Consider the following 12,260-nt stretch of genomic DNA (forward strand, 5'->3'; position numbering starts at 1 on the left):
CAGTACCACATACACCCAGACCCAAGGCAACATAGAAAACTAATGAACTTTTTTCTACATCGACTCGGCCGGGAATCGAGCTCAGGACCTCGGAGTGGCGTACCAATGAAAACTGGTGTACACACTACTCGACCACGGAGGTCGTCAAAATGAGCAATGATGGATTTTACCAAATTATCCTACATTTGTTATAATTCTGAATCATTTATTAATACAAGTTTAAAGTTAATATGTAAAAGTTTGTGACACCTGATAAGTACCAATTAATTATATCGTTGAGTTCCGGTTTAAAAGGTGAGTGAGCCAATGTAATTACAGGCACAAGGGACGTAGTACATGACAGTTCCCAAGGTTGGTGGTGTATTGGTAAGGAATAATTATAATTTAAAATTTCCTGCGGAGACAATGCCAATGGGCATTTGCCAGTCCGCCTACCATATATACAAATTGAAATATATCTTACAATTTAAGTACGTAAGAGGAAGTATGAAAGTGGCACCGGTAACCGAGAAGCTATGTGGAAACCGGCTGTCATGGTATGGGCATGTTATGTGGAGGAATGAGGAACATGTTGTGAGGTAGGTCTTGAGCATGGATGTAGATGGATATAGAGGGGACGACCAAAGAAACGATGGATGGATTGTGTGAAAGACGATATGGTTAGAAAGAATGTTACTTGTGAAATGACATCAGACAGAGAAGTATGGAAGAAGATATGCTGCGCTGACCTCAAATAAAATTGGGATAAGGGTTCCTGCCCTTATCCCAATTTTGATGATGATGAAATTTAAATATATCTAATGCATCGGTGTAAAACGCAACCGCAATATATATGTCTATTTCTAAATTTAACCATGGAATCGAAAGTTTAACCTATTTGTTTCCTATCAGGGGCGAAGATATTAAACGTTATGGGAAAACTACTGTAGTTGACTTCAATGCCGAATGTAAACTTTTATTGTGTCATGGCCTCTCCATGGGAAGTCGTTTCTTAATTGTCTTTTAGTGAGCGAAGATATTGGGGTCAGGGCTTTTAAATTTCCCTAATGAAGCGGGATATTGGTAGGTCGATCATTAATTATATTTTTGTTTTCTTAAAACAACCGATAAATGGTCATTATAGAACTGCGCAATAATGGAAGGAAAGTTCTCTACGGATATATCTATTATTAAGGTAATAGGTTCTCTAGTGGAGAAGATGAATTTAATGCAATTCATATTGTCTCCTTGGATACTTTACGAAATTTTCTGAACGAAATGCAAATTTTATTCCTATATTTTCATTTGTCAAAGCACGACGTCGATTTAATAAATAATACATACAGTGATGCATACTTGAACTGAAACGAATACTACGTGTAATTTCAACTTTTGTTCCAAAAGTTTGCAATACGAAATCAAAAATTGGACGGCTCCTAATGTTCATTGTACTAAAAATCGGTAGCTGTTGAATTAATATATAGTATTCGATTTTGTCCATCTACCTGGTAGATTCCAAAATCTATAAATAAATAAATTCCAAGACATTATCTACGAGATCAACTAAGGATTATTTTGCGGGTTCTTCTCAGTAGAATCTAGTTTGAATTAGAAATACTGCCTGGGGATTTCGAAACGTCTATTTCAATTCTTGAATGCAAGTAGAAAATGTTAGATTAAATAATTCTATGTTTACAAAACTTAACGCCGGTACATTTTACCATTAAAACGTGAATTTTTCCTTCTCCAGCTAATGTTTCAAAGACAGTCGAGTTATAAACCAGATATGTTTACAAACTCTTCTCAACACTGGAGGATATTGGAATTATAAATATTTTGGTATTACGAATTTTAACGCGTACTTGTATTGTTAACGAGTCACTGTTACGGGTTTGCTTTCCGTTAGCTATGTTGTTCCGCGGCTTTGCTTCGATAAAATTCGAAGTTCTATTAACTTCAAAATACATGACTGTTAACCGAAGATTGCGAATTCAAATTCGAACAAAAATTAATAAATTTCCAACCAATAATATAAAGGCAAACGTCATAAACGCTTTTACGTCACAACTACTAAACCGATAATAATTAACTTTTGCAAACGTTTTAATGGTTCAGGTACTTAAACGCATATGCAGACGAAACCGCGGGCGTAAACTAGTATAATTATTAAATAGTGCTACTAAATCACGCTAAATAAATTTAATCATTTTTTTTAGTTACGTACAATTTGCCTCTATGAAGGCAGCCCAAGCCAGCCCGCCTGCAGAGGTACAACCCACTTATTAGATATTCTACCAAAAAGTTACTCAGAACTGTAACCTATATTGCAATGAAGGGTGAGTGAGCGTTGTAACAAAAGTCAAGGATCTAAACAGCATCTTAGTTACTATGGAATGGTTAATTTTATCAATACCTATGTGCGATGGTGCCACCTCACCATCAGGTATTGGCCAGTCCTACCGATTTAAAATAAAGAAACATGCACTATACGACCCATCGCTGGGTACAATACTAAAAAAAAAACATAAATTTCTTAAATATTTCAAACCTACAAATAATCCGGATATGTATAATATATCCAGCAATAGTATTCCGTAGTAACACGTGGACTGCGAAACAAACAAAACAAAGTTTCAGAATAACCTACAAAACAAGCGAACGAAATGGAAATCGGAAAACCATGAATTTATTATTAGTTTGCAACGAGTTGAAACCGAGCTGCTGTATGTTAACATGGTCGAAGTAGAATAACGTTGCTTACGTAACGTACCAGTACCTGGTATCTAAAAAAAAAAAATATTTTTATTCGATATTTGCCTTTAATATATAAGTTCTATGTAGATCCTTATTCTATGCGAGCCAATTCTTATGAGTTGTATTTCAAATATAATGATGTATACAATTTTTTTTTTTTTTATGATGTATACAAATTTTTTCGACATTCAGTAAACTCACGAATAAATATTTCACATGACAAAGGTAAAGCAAAAACACAATTGAAACAGAACGAAATGTCTTACGTATAAGAAGCAAATGCGAAGAGGTCTGGTTCGCGCGATGTCGGGAGAAGAGAGGCGCCCCGCGAGGCGCACGCGTGCATCTTAACCGATGATTGCGGGTTCAAACCCAGGCAAGCACCACTGAATTTTCATGTGCTTAATTTGTGTTTATAATTCATCTCGTGCTCGGCGGTGAAACAAAACATCGTGAGGAAACCTGCATGTGTCTAATTTCAACGAAATTCTGCCGCCCGCCAGCATTGGAGCGTGGTGGAATATTCTCCAAACCTTCTCCTCAAAGTGAGAGGAGGCCTTAGCCTAGCAGTGGGAAATTTACAAGCTATTAATGTAAAAAATATATTAACGAAATGGGGGTACGTACATATAATATTTATTATCGGTAGCCGTCAGTCGTTAGTGCATCTAACTAGACGTCCTATTGTTTATTATATGTTTTTTTAAAAATTCAGTTAATCAGTTAATAATAGCTGTGTTGCATAATATAGTGCAGAAGTGTGTGTGCGAATACAGGTGCACTTTATATCCCCTCGCTGTCTTAATCCGATGGACAGCAAAATCGCCCGAAAAAAGTTCAGGCGCAGGACCAACGGCTTTACATGTCTTTAAAGGCACTTCCAATTTCCCGACTCCGGATGGTTTGGACTTTCAGAGTGAGAATTTATCTCTTCTTGGCACGACTGGGAACCCTGGCTTGAAGCCTCGAGATCTGGACAACACTAACAAGGCACTCAGATCGTTCAAACCTCTCGGGCAAACTACTCCTCTAAAAAATATATTTTGGGACTTCATTACATTTTTTTACTTTGCTCCTGATTCCATTCCTAGAGTGCAGATTGGGTCGCATACTTCTGGACAAAATCGATGGAATTAATGAAAAATATATAACAGGAAAATTTAAGCTTTTATGAAAACATTTTTCTTTGATTTACAGAATTTGTAGACGGAACACGTTACTTTTGCCGTGGATCGTTTAAAATGCGCGACTGACTCACGAACGCCACTTGATTAACGTCACAAGAGATTTTATGACTATTGCACATTACAAGTCAATACCTTTTTATACATCTATGAGCTTATGTAACTACTTAGTGTGATGAGATTAGAATATGCTTAAGTCTCAGAGATTATTAGACCAACTGCAGGCATAAGATCTCAGTTCCCAAGGTTGGTGGCGCATTGGCGATGTAAGGAATGGTTAAAATTTCTAACGGTGCCATTGTCTATGGGCAGTGGTCAATATTTACTATTAGTTGGCCCATTTGCTCGTCTGCCAAGTAATTATATAAAAAATTACCATTGCCATTAAAGTGCCAGTGCCACTGAAAACATTAAGGACAGTGTCTGCCGTCGTGGTAGCGCTGCATTGTCAATTGATAACGGTTAGAATTTGCAATGAAAGAGGGGGGGGGCTTACTATGCCTCTGACGCTGTAGTTTAGATTACTTCTGCAAACGACGACAATCTGAAACGGAATTGAATAAATGGTCGCCAACTTGCTAGTTTCATAATTAATATATAACTTTTTAATTATTTAATTTAAAAACAACGATACGTTAATATTTATAACGCAATTCCGTGACGTATTCTTGATTGATCTGGAATTATATATATTGCGAAAACTTAAAGCAAGTTCACGTGTATCCTTGCGTACATTCCCGTTAAGGCAACAGCATAAACACATGTTATTAAATCAATATTGATGGAGAATATGAAGTTACTCTGTGGTAGAGTTTGGTGCGGGTGCGTTTACTCACCAAAACTCTGTATTGCTGTTTTCAATTTTATAGAGTGTGTTAATCTGTGTAGTTACATTTTTAAAGGAAGAATCTTAGAACCACTAGTTCACAGCGAATTTTATAGATTAAGGCACTCCTTACGTTATGGCTTTAACTACTCGCAGTGCGGGTTTGCTCACCATTGTTTGCTCATTCGCCTAATATATATCGTTAGTGGAAAACAAGAAAGACTTAAGCACCGCAATGCTATTTTTAGGAAATGAGTTTTATAGACTTAACTTTAAACCTCAATTCTCAAAATCACAATTTTCGCATTAAAGCCTTACCTTTCGGATTTCCATTGACGATATAATTATTATTTAATAATATTAAGGTCAATATTTTTCATATTAGCGAAATATATTATGGTAACCTTTATCCTCAAACAAATGCAATATAAATATTTTTTTGTCAACTTTGAATATTGTTATTATTTTTTAATAACTGACACTGATTTTGTCTCATGTCGATTGGTCAAAATTCGCTGAATTTTCGCGGAATATTAATTCAATTTGTCGTGCATCCTATTATTATTGCCTTCTAATACCAGATCTTTATATAAAAGCGCTTGTACAAAGGGATTAAATAAAAGCGATACAAAGGGATTAAATATTTTTTGTTAAAAAACTTCTTATATAAATAAACAAAACATTTTATAGTCTATTAAATTTCACAGAATTTCATCCGACCTATGCCGAACACGAGATGAAATTTAAACACAGAATAAGTTTATTAAAATTCCATAGAGATGTGTCCAAATAAAAAAAAAAAAATTGAACATAGAAGAATTACACTCAGATTTGAGACATGGATTTGAACCTGCCATCTTTGATTAAGAATCACGTGTTCTAAGCACTTAGCATCTCGGCTTTATTTATTATATCGTACAGTACGTAATATTTAGACGTTATCGTGCAACGGCAGCGAATGTGAAGTTATCAACGCGAGTAACAAGGCCGTTGCACGTCGAGCGTACAGCGGTCTTTGACCTTGAAATGTTTTTTATATATTTTAATAAATTTATTTACAAAACAAACAGTTTTAAACTCAATCAAAAGTTTTGCACTTATATGTTACGTACTTAAGAAAAAAATTTTGAAGCGCAAATTATTTAATTCAATTGCAAAATGATTAAAAACATTTGATTAGAGTGAACTCCATGATTAAAAGAATACTATGGGAATCACTGGATCTAGAGATCATAGAAACGATTGGATCAGCGTTAGCTATGTTCAGGAGTGGTTACGATCTCATGTATAGAAATAAGAGGAAGGCTTTTAGCTTTACAATTATGTAAATTCGAATCCAAATATCTCTTACTATATCCACGTGCCGAGATGGCCCAGTGAGCCGAGATGGCCCAGTGGTTAGAACGCGTGCATCTTAACCGATGATTTCGGGTTCAAACCCAGGCAGGCACCACTGAGTTTTCATGTGCTTAATTTGTGTTTATAATTCATCTCGTACTCGGCGGTGAAGGAAAACATCGTGAGGAAACCTGCATGTGTCTAATTTCAACGAAATTCTGCCACATGTGTATTCCACCAACCCGCATTGGAGCAGCGTGGTGGAATATGCTCCATACCTTCTCCTCAACGGGAGAGGAGGCCTTAGCCCAGCAGTGGGAAATTTACAGGCTGATTATGTTTATTATTATGTTATATCCACGTGGTTTAGCCCGCGGTTCACCCTTTACGCCGCCGTGGGTCGTATCGTTATGTTATAATATATTCTCTATAACGTTCAACATTTGATCCTAAGATCAGAGTCCACTACAAACAATCTATATATAAATATTCTAATCATTCGTATACATAGGTACACATATGTATAACTGCCAACTATTGACATGAGTGTGTAATTATGAAAGTGTCAATACGATAAAAAACTATACGAAATCTGATAAAGAACTCATTCACAAATACACGATAAATTTAGTACAACTTATTTGCAATATGTAATAAGTCTTTATTAGAACGAATGACACGTTCGTTTTAAGCAAGCCGTGTTCATCTGTGAGAATTAACTTCGTATCTCACTCATGTAAGTTTGACAGCCGTCTTGCACGTGTCAGATTAAGTGAGAAATAAATAAATAATTAGACAATTACAAACAAGGCTTACACTATGTATTGTATGTTTTAATCGATCCTGTAATAATAATAATTTAATTTCAGTTATTTTTGAATTGCGTTGATAACATTGATGTTAAATAAGAGGGTACTTTGACTTTTCTGTTCATTATTTGTGAGTCACGTGATTTGTAGTGAGCCTTATATAAGTGATGGAAGCTCGGTACAGAACACTTCGACTTCGACGAAGGTGCTAACATTTAAGGCACGATATAATTTTGTGATATAGTATAATTGTTATTGCTTGTTAAATTATTGATGAATATATGAATTGTGTTTTTGCAATTATCAATATACAAAGTTAGTATCATTGTATTTAACTAACATGACTGTATTTTTGGATATTGAAAAAGTGTAACTACTGAGTTTCTTGCCGGTTCTTCTCGGTAGAATCTACATTCTGAACCGGTGGTAGCTTTACTTTAAATAGTTTGTTAAATGACGATTCAAAAGTGCTTTTAAAGCCTACTTGAATAAATTATAATTTTATTTTGATAATGGCTAAATAAATATTTGTGTTTCATATAAAATATTTTATTGTCTTATAACCTTAAAATATAATAAAATAATAAAGATATAGAAATTATCTTAAAATATCATGACATAATGTATTAAGTCTCTATAAAAAATCTAACACACGCAATTATGACACGTATATCTTACAAATTTCATAATTATTAAAGTCAGTCTCGTATATTAGACCAGTGAATAAAGACGAAATAAAGACCGAACTTCGGAAAAAATATTGGAAGCTGGAATTTTGTATGAACCTTCCTTTTGTGGTTCTAAACAAAAAACCCAAAAGTCCCCATTGATCCATGTGCAGCTAAGAAAGTTATCCAGGGTCAAAGGTCGTGACAAACAGTTTTTCACGATTATCTCGTGAGCGGTCATAATTACGGACAAAAAATGTGGTTATTAAATGTGTAGCTCTTAAAATTTCCAGTAAAATTATATTACTTTTTCTCGGAAAACCAAGTGTTTTCGAGAAAATTTGATATCAATCATACATATAATACAATTCTAGGGCAGAAGGTATTTTATAGTGGGCTAGACAAAGAAGGATTTGCGGCCAAACTTTCTCGTTTGTGCAACGTGCAATGTCTTTATTCACTGGACTACATCACATTCTGACATTTAAAGTAGTGTTCTGATATGTGTTTCGTGTATCTTGTCACAGAATACCTCTGCAAGATAGAATAATAATTGATATCAACGAAAAAATCCTTTAGGAGGAGGAATTTTTCAAACACATACAGACATACAGAAGTTATATATAATATACAAAGATATGAGCCGAGATAGCTCAGTGGTTCGAACGCGCGCATCTTAAACGATGATTGCGGGTTCAAACCCAAGCAAGCACCACTGATTTTTCATGTGTTTAATTTGTGTTTATAATTCATCTCGTGCTCGGTGGTGAAAGAAACCTACATGTGTCTAATTTCACGAAATTCTGCCACATGTGTATCCACCAACCCGTATTAGAGCAGCGTGGTGGATTATGCTCCAAATCTTCTCAAAGGGAGAGGAGGCCTTAGCCCAGCAGTGGAAAATTTACAGGCTGTTAATGTTTTTTAGACAGTTTTAGTTGATGATAGGTATTCGTGTAAGCTAATGCCAAACTCAATTAGGTATTTAACGATTTAATTAATAAACTACAATTAATTAATAATAAAGATATTTTACCAGTCTTTCAATTATAATCCCAAAATAAACACGAACGTTCTCTGTTATCAGCTAAACTATTTACCGAGAATTCCAAGTTACATACGAAGTCGTGATTTAAGATTACAACTAACAAGAACATTGCTTTTTCTCATGATTTCTAAAAATACATTTTAAAATGAGAACACGTAATTGTTTTATATACATTGATGTCCTAGTGACCAAATTTCTTAACGTCCAATTCCATTTTTTAAACAGCTGCGCAAAATATATCATAATCAAAAACATTAATTTTTTTTCAATTATACTATTAATAGTACTTTTGAATCGTCCTGTTGCAATTGAAATTAACGTTAAGCTATCGGTTCGGAAAGTAGTTTCTACCGAGTAGGTGACGGTAGCATGCGTAAGCAATCACTTTATGCCCCCTCGTAAAGACGGAGTGGGTACCGCTGGTTTTTGAGTGGGTATTCCGGCGCTTTCAGCGCTGGCGAACCCCCCCACATCATGCTGGAGAGGTATAAAAAAGATTCTACCGAGTAAAACCGAAACTCAGTAGTTACTCTCTCCCACCATTTTAATTACAGAGCACGTCAACAAAGTACAATTAAATGTACTTTGTTGACAATTACATTTTCAATTTAGTTATTTCTAAGTATTTATTGATCTCTAGGTAAGTTGTATACAACTTACCTAGAGATCAAAGTCCACGCTTTTTTATCTTTAATATAAATTTGTATTGTGTAATATGCCTTATTTAATAATGTTTTTTTGATTAAGCTTTAAATTTTTGAATAGACCAAGTTAAAATAACTGTAGAATCATTTTATAGAAACGAATACTCCTGAGGAAGAATGTATTAACTTTGCGAAGTCGGCAACTAGCTGTAATGAGTTTACATTTCCTCCTCGAGTCTATACAAAAGTGTATGCGAATACAGGGGTAGAGTCTGTTCCCTCACCTTCGGAAAAATTTAAATGTAAAACTAAAGAACCTGTTTCCTTCCAACTAGCAGCCGTAAGAGTTATCTACTGGACCAAGGAAACAGTGTTATGTTCTTCGTCTTATTTTTATATAATTTCCAAAGTTAGATGTACATAAAAAATATTATTACATGATAAAGGATATTGTTTATCAAATGTAAGCAAATCGCTCGAATAAGAACCTTTTCCCGTGACAGTTGTGACAAGACAACCGACGTCACTTTGATACGTCAATTGTGTTATGTGCGATTTTTTTACAAATAATGTGCGCAATGGAATCCTTTGAAACACACACTTTAAACTTAAAACCGTAAAATATATTTCACTTTCTCAAGATACCTCATTCCTGGCGAGAATTAGATTTTACCAACTAAAACTCAGATGGTGGCAGTTTTGCCAACTAAAACTCAGGTGGTGGCAGTTTTGCCAACTAAAACTCAGATGGTGGCAGTTTCGCCAACTAAAACTCAGGTGGTGGCAGTTTTGCCAACTAAAACTCAGGTGGTGGCAGTTTTGCCAACTAAAACTCAGATGGTGGCAGTTTCGCCAACTAAAACTCAGGTGGTGGCAGTTTTGCCAACTAAAACTCAGATGGTGGCAGTTTCGCCAACTAAAACTCAGATGGTGGCAGTTTCGCCAACTAAAACTCAGATGGTGGCAGTTTCGCCAACTAAAACTCAGATGGTGGCAGTTTTGCATATTTAATAATAAAGGTAATAGACGATGTAACATTATGCTACAACTCAAGGTGACACGCGGAAGAAACCATAACATGTTTTTAATAAACCTTATCACGAAGTTCTTATACGCGACTTACAGTAGAAGGAACTGACAGAAATCGTTCCTCCTCCTCCTATTTCCTCTCTTTCTATATCTATTGTATACGAAAATTATTTGTTTAAATTCACACGGGTTTTCAATTACATTTTATCATTATCATTAAATTACTTTGAAACGATTTTAATCATTCGATACAAGAAAATATTTATGATAAAAAAGCGTGGAGTTAATGCTTGTTGACTTCCAGGCAGGAGACATAACATACATATATAATTGTATTTAACTAACATGACCATATTTTTAGATATTGAAAAAGACTAACTACTGAGTTTCTTGCTGGTTCTTCTCTGTAGAATCTTCATTCCGAACCGGTGGTAGCTTTGCTTTAAATAGTTTGTTAAATGACGATTCAAAAGTGCTTGTAAAAGCCTACTTGAATAAAGTATATTCTGATTTGATTTGAATTTATTTGATCGTGTCTGCTATTTAAAACAAACACAGCGAAAGCGTTCGGGAGTCTGACGGCACCTTTTTTCCACAATTAGATATAATAAGTCAGCACATATTTCATATAAATGTAATATACATTCATATTATATAATTAATAAATTATGAAACGTACAAAGGCGCCAATATAATCGCTGATGTGGCGTCTTCCTTACAGGTGCCTCATTATGCCGACTAATGACAATATCGATTTTATTAAACGTCCGAAAAGAGTACAAACGTGTAATGTATGTTACACGCGCGCACATAACGATTAATCGACAATATTTTAATCGAGACAAAGCAACTTGGTTGCTATACGATCCAATTTTTCATTGTTAGGGCGTTTTCACATTGGACGCGTGAAGCGTCATTTTCTAGAATCATCTTGACGTTTTAATTCGTTTGACAGTCGATTTATACGCTGTTGTATTACACTACAAGAAGTACACTACGTACGACTAGTACGTCACATTAATATGATGTATACATCGTTATGACACCTTTGCTAGACAAAGAAATTATTTTTAGAAATTATTATTAGTCATATTTAAATTATTATGCAAAATGTTTCTAGAGTGGCGACCGCGAATCGGCAAGCGTAGTGTAGGACGCCCTGTGGCCTGGTGGAGCGATGATATACGGAAGGTGGCTGGTAGGAAGTGGATGAGAAGGGCCGAAGATCGGACTCAGTGGTGCGCCTTGGGGGAGGCCTTTGACCAGCAGTGGACTAATAAAGGCTGATTATGTTAATGATGATAGTAAAGATTTTCTATAATTTAAGTGTATTGTAGATGGACGGGCAAATGGACCACCTGATGGTAAGCAGCCACCATCGTCCGTAGACATTGGCGCTTTATGAAATATAAACCATTTCTTATATCACACCAATGCGCTACAGACCTTGGTACTCACTCAACCTTCAAACCGGAACATATCAATGTTTGGCGTTTGGCGGTAGAATATCTGTTGAATGGATGATTCTAACCCAAACAGGTTTGCTTAAAGGAATGATTATAAATTTCAAGGTCACTGTTCTAAAGAAAATTTAACTATTGAAAACCCTCTTCATTCTGACATTCTTGCTTTAGAAGTAAAACGTGCACAATCACTACCTTTGTTTGCAAAATAAAATAATATAACACTTTTAACTTGGGGCAGGATATATTTCATTTCATACGTCTTATTTTATTTACATTATAAGTTTATTAAAAAAAAGCTCACGTACTCGTGGTGCACGTACATTTACGGTACGTGCTCATCGAAGTTTTTGTCTGCAATGATGGTTGAGTAGAGTAAAGACCTTAACACCTACTAAGGGTGAGACTGTTATATACTAACAAGAGATGGCTGAATGGAACTGATAAAGAATCGAACCCGCTAGTATGAGATGTTTTTTTTATCGCGACCCTCGAATGCGTGCCTACGATCTGTGGGC

General features: G+C 35.3%; 1 protein-coding gene across 1 annotated transcript in view; it reads right to left on the bottom strand.

The window, feature by feature from the left end:
- Positions 1-1,933: 1,933 nt before the first annotated feature.
- LOC113399561 (TBC1 domain family member whacked) overlaps positions 1,934-12,260 on the bottom strand; it is a 275,772-nt gene continuing 265,445 nt past the window's right edge. The window contains exon 8 of the transcript XR_010309495.1: positions 1,934-1,948. The gene's annotated coding sequence lies outside the window, so the exon portion shown is untranslated. The remainder of the gene's footprint in view (positions 1,949-12,260) is intronic.

Source organism: Vanessa tameamea, chromosome 21 (assembly GCF_037043105.1).
Source record: "Vanessa tameamea isolate UH-Manoa-2023 chromosome 21, ilVanTame1 primary haplotype, whole genome shotgun sequence".
NCBI lineage: Eukaryota > Metazoa > Arthropoda > Insecta > Lepidoptera > Nymphalidae > Vanessa > Vanessa tameamea.